Here is a 5,859-nt window from a genome sequence, read left to right as displayed (position 1 = left end):
TTTTTCGGTAAATGCTCTACATACTGAAGGCTATGATCGTTAGTGTTGTTTTAAAATTTCTGAACACATTATACATTTGTATTAATATATATTAAACTTTCTTTCATGGTACATGGGCATTGTTTTAATTTTTGTCAATTAATTTAATAAAACTTCATAATACTTCCTAAATTGGTGGACTAACCACTATAAAATCTCTATTTTCTAGAGAAATGAAGACAAAAAAAATTTCAAACCTCTTTGACCTTCATCATATGTTAGTGAAGGATGTAACTATGCATTAAAACAAAATTTTCGTATTTTTGATTTTTTCTCTAAATCTATGTGTTAACCCTACAAAAATATTGAATTTTTCGGTAAATGCTCTATATACTGAAGCATATGTCTTTAGTATTGCTTTAAAATTTCAAAAAACATTTTACATTTGTAACGATTTATATTAATCTCTCTTTCATGATATATGAACATTGTTTTATTTTTTTGTCAATTAATTTAGTAAAACTTCATAATACTCCTTAAATTGGCGGATTAACCACTATAAAATCGTTATTTTCTAGAGAAACAGAGACAAAGAAAGTTCCAAAACACTTTGACCTTCATCATATGTTAGTGAAAGATTCAACTATACATTAAAACAAAATTTTCATATTTTAATTTTTTTCTCAAAATCAATGTGTTAACTAGATCACTTAATGCATGGTTCTAGAGTAATTAACTAGATCCTGAACTTAGGACATGGGAAACTGCGAGAGTAGATTCTTTGCGTGATAATATTCTGATTAAGTTAAGTTTTTTAGAAACATGCTGATCTAACATTCTTTATGGTAATCAACTCGCCACAACCATCGATCGACATCGTCAGTCGAGCGTCGATCGACATCGACACTGGATCGTCGATTGATAGTGTTATAAAGTGAGCGGTTGAGTCCTAGTGTATCAGCTCGCCTAAACATCCTATCTTATAGATTCGATCCCTAAGTACTACGATTGAACCTCTTGTTTGAGAGAGTAAAGTCACTCCTTAGGATGATCTGAGTGATATCAATAAGATAAATAAGATGGAATGGTTAATAAATCTTGAGACGGTCGAGATTGTATCATATTACAGATATTAACACGTTCAAAACTTGTGTTATTATCAATATATTACCACAATAAGGTTCCAAATGGGGATGATTGTGAATAAATATTAATTTTTTGAAAATATGTAACTCTAAATTATTACATTAAAGATTGCAAGATTTTTTTAGTAATATAATTTTTAATGTCAATTAGTATATGTTTGGTATCTTACTTTTGTTTTATATTAAACAATTATCTATTATTTTATTTTGAAAACTTGGTGTGAACATATTTACATTTCATATGTTATTGTGAAATTTGTCTTGTCTGTGTTTGCTATTATAAGAGAAAATCATAATATATATTTTTACGAAAGATTGGAATAACCATAAGAATATATTATAATAAATATATTGGACATTATTTTCTTGATATATTACAAAAGTAATAATTAATTAAAAATTAAATTTATAAAATGAAATAAATTTCTGACAAAAAACTGATAATTAAAGTTCATAACTAGTTGTTATCTAGCCATGAAGGCATTTAATGTAAACACACAAATTTACAAAACAATTAATATAAATAACTGAATAAAGTAAATATATTTTACCTGAATTATATAGACTAAGATTATTCAAAACATTTAGTCCATGATAACAATTTTAATTTATATCTATTACATTTTGAAAAATCTGTTTCAATATACAAATTATATCTTGAGAAGGCAATCTGAAAGAAAATAAAACTTTCACACTAATATTCATATGCTTAGGTAAATGAATCATGCACTTTTATATTATTTTGACTATAATCTCAGAAAATCATTGAAAGATTTTCTTTACAAAAATATAACTAATGCGAGTTTATGTTTATATGTAGATTGATATGCTTAGGTAAATGAATCATGCACTTTTATATTATTTTAATTATAATCTCAGAAAATTAATTGAAAGATTTTATTTACAAAAATATAACTAATGCAAGTTTATGTTTATATTCTGAAGTAAATGAATCATGCACTTTTATATCGTTTTGACTACAATCTCAGAAAATTAATTGAAAGATTTTCTTTACAAAAATATAATTAATGCAAGTTTATGTTTATATGCTTAGGAAAATGAATCATGCACTTTTATATTATTTTGACTATAATCTCAGAAAATTAATTGAAAGATTTTCTTTAGAAAAATATAATTAACACAAGTTTATGTTTTTTATGTAGATTGATATGCTTAGGTAAATGAATCATGCACTTTTATATTATTTTTACTATAATCTCAGAAAAATAATTGAAAGATTTTCTTACAAAATATAAATAATGCAAGTTTATGTTTATATGCTTAAGTAAATAAATCACGCATTTTTATATTATTTTGACTATAATCTCAGAAAATTAATTGAAAGATTTTCCTTACAAAAATATAATTAATGCAAGTTTATGTTTATATGCTTAGGTAAATGAATCATGCACTTTTATCTTATTTTGACTATAATCTCAGAAAATTAATAGAAAGATTTTCTTTACAAAAATATAATTAATGTAAGTTTATGTTTATATGTATATATATATATATCAATCTAAAATATAATAGAACTCTCAAACAATTTATAAAACATCCTACAAAATGAGTATCTCCAAAAAATGTATATTAATCGCATTTGTTTTCACTCTTTTTTTCACGATGTCAATTGTTCGCTGCACCAATATTGTTTCAGGTACTACATTAAAATATAATTTTTAGTTATGCTAAAGTCTTCATTCCTGCATAATTTTAATATTTTATTATTTCTTACTATTCGAATAGATTTCGGAGTAAAAAAAGCGTATAATCTATGCTATGGTCCATGTGACGACAAAGGAGTGTGTACGCCGTTTTGTTATACCAAAAAGGGTCCGATAAGGGGAGACTGTGTTGGTGGCACTTGTTGTTGTGCTGAACACTAAATAAAATATTAAATAATATCATTAGATATTATATCTTGTATGAAATGAAATAATACTACCAATAATACATAAAATGCTTTTACAAAAAAAAAAACGTTATCAAATTGAAGTTACTTTGATTAACCTCGAGAAAACATTAGTCAAAGTTGCATGACTTTTCTAAAAAACATTAATAAGAGTATAGTATATATTAATAATGTAAACATCCCACATGACATAGAACTGTAAAATATAGAGGAAAACACGTGAAGAACAAGTAACGTTACATATATATCTCATGCAAAAATAAATGAAGTGAAAAAGGAAACTAATAAAAAATCGGTAAATGTATTAAGTGAAAAATAAAAATATTCATTTAAAAATAAAATATTCATTTTTTCCTTTGTACATATATTCATTTAAAAAAAAAGAAACTAACAAGAGAATGTAAATATAATTAAGTGAAAAATAAAAATATTCATTTTAAAATAAATATTCATTTTTTCTCTAACATATAAATAAATCTTATGAACGGAGACGTCTCATAGTAGAAGCTCTGCAGATGCATTCAGTCCATGTTGTCATGCACCTTCTATTGGGCCGAATTTCTGTCACCATTCTGATATACCCTATTCTTCATTTTGATATTATTTTTTTGAAACTATTCATTTTGATATCTTTTGAGTCGACATAATGAATACCGAGAATAAATCTTTCTAACACGAGATTCCACTTCGACAATACATATTTCCACAACCTTAAGCAGAAGAACAACATAGTACATATGTTAAATTCACATTTGAGTAAAAAAATGATAGGTTTTGCCGATGGATCATGTCTTCATCGTCAATCTAGCTGTTTCGACTAGGCATTTACTTGGATGAATTTATGTGATAAATCATGCTCCATGTAGTTAAAAAAAAAATTATTCTTAGTTCAGGTATTAAAATTCAAATTTGTTATAAGTTCAGGTATCGGATCGCATCATTTGTTTCGTTTAAACTAAAATGATTCAGTTACGAACTGTTTCATGTCACCATTTTACGGGCATGATGATGGTTGTATGTATTTAAATGTCTTTTATTCTAAGTTGATGTATTAAATTTAAATTCGTTATTAGTCCAAATATCAGATCACACAATCAAATAGTTTATATATTGATTAGGCGATATGGCCTAGTTCGTGCACTAATTCACCATTTTGCCTAGTTTCATCTCTTGATTGAATTATTACAACTATTCTTATGGATATGAGTGAGCAGGTCGAGAGAAACAATGATGTAAATAAATTTTATTAAAGTTTAATGATATTATAGGTGTTGATAATTAGTGGACATATATACCTGAAAGAGATTTTATGATGTCGAAAGAAAATAAAAAATTGTAAGATGCCAAGAATGATATATATAAGTTTACAAAACAAAATGTATAATATACATTAATACAAATGTATAATGTATTTAAAAATTTTAAAACAACACTAAAGATCATAGACTTCAGTATATATAGCATTTACAGAAAAACTCAATATTTTTGTAAGGGTAAACATATAGATTTTGAGAAAATTTGACAATGTTATTTTAACGCATAGTAGCATCCTCCACTAACATATTATGAAGTTTAAAGAGGTTTGGAACTTTTTTTTTTCTCCGTTTATCTAGAGAATAGCAATTTTATAATAATTAGTCCACCAATTTAGGGTGTATTGTGAGTTTTACTAAATCAATTGATAAAAAATTTAAACGATGCATATGTACCATGAAATATAGTTTAATATACATTAATACGAATATAGAATATTAGTAGAAAGTTTAAAACAACAGAAAAGATCAAAGGCTTTAGTGTATAGAGCATTTACCGAAAAACTCAATATTTTCGTAGGGGTAAACACATAGATTTTGAGAAAAAATCAAAATCATGAAAATATTGTTTTAATGCATAATTGCATCATGCACTAACATATGATGAATGTCAAAGAAGTTTGGAACTTTTGTTATCTCCGTTTCTCTAGAGAATAGCGATTTTATAGTGGTTAGTCCACCAATTTAGGGAGTATTATGAAGTTTTACTAAATTAATTTATACAAATTAAAAAGATGCTCATGTACCATGAAATAGAGTTTAATATACATTAATATAAATGTAGAATGTGTTTAGAAATTTTAAAACAACACTAAAGATCATAGACTTCAATATATAGAGCATTTACCAAAAACCACAATATTTTCAACACATAGATTTTGAGAAAAATTCAAAAATATGACAATACTGTTTTAATACATTTTTGCATTATGCACTAACATATGATGAAGGTCAAAGAAGTTTAGAACCTTAGTTATCTTTGTTTCTCCAGAGAATAGCGATTTTATATTGGTTGGTCCACCAATTTAGGGAGTATTACGAAGTTTTACTAAATTAATTGATAAAAATATAAAAATGATGCCCATGTACCATGAAGAGAGTTTAATATACATTAATACAAATGTAGAATGAGTTTATAAATTTTAAAACAACACTAAAGATCATAGGCTTCAGTATATAGAGTATTTACCGAAAAACTCAATATTTTCGTAGGGGTACACATAGATTTTGAGAAAAAAATAAAAAATATGACAATACTATTTTAATGCACAGTTACATCATGTACTAACATATGATGAATGTCAAAGAGTTTTGGAACCTTTGTTGTCTCCGTTTCTCTAGTGAATAGCGATTTTATAGTGGTTACTCCACTAATTTTGGGTGTATTGTTAAAAATAAGGTTTGCATCATGCGAAAATAAGGTTTGGAACCTTTGTTTAGAAATTTTAAAACAACACTAAAGATCATAGGCTTCAGTGTATAAAGCATTTACCGAAAAACTCAATATTTT

At 25.8% G+C, this 5,859-nt stretch overlaps 1 long non-coding RNA gene across 1 annotated transcript; it reads left to right on the top strand.

Annotated features, from left to right (window-relative positions):
- The first annotated feature begins 672 nt into the window (after nt 1–672).
- Nucleotides 673–2,972, top strand: LOC111210723. The gene is made up of 2 exons (XR_002661971.2): nt 673–2,781; nt 2,871–2,972. It is a non-coding gene; the product is annotated as an uncharacterized LOC111210723 (long non-coding RNA).
- Nucleotides 2,973–5,859: the final 2,887 nt, after the last annotated feature.

Source organism: Brassica napus, chromosome C9 (genome assembly GCF_020379485.1).
Source record: "Brassica napus cultivar Da-Ae chromosome C9, Da-Ae, whole genome shotgun sequence".
NCBI lineage: Eukaryota > Viridiplantae > Streptophyta > Magnoliopsida > Brassicales > Brassicaceae > Brassica > Brassica napus.
Note: the sequence above shows the minus strand (reverse complement) of the source record. Positions and strands in the feature narration are given on the sequence as shown.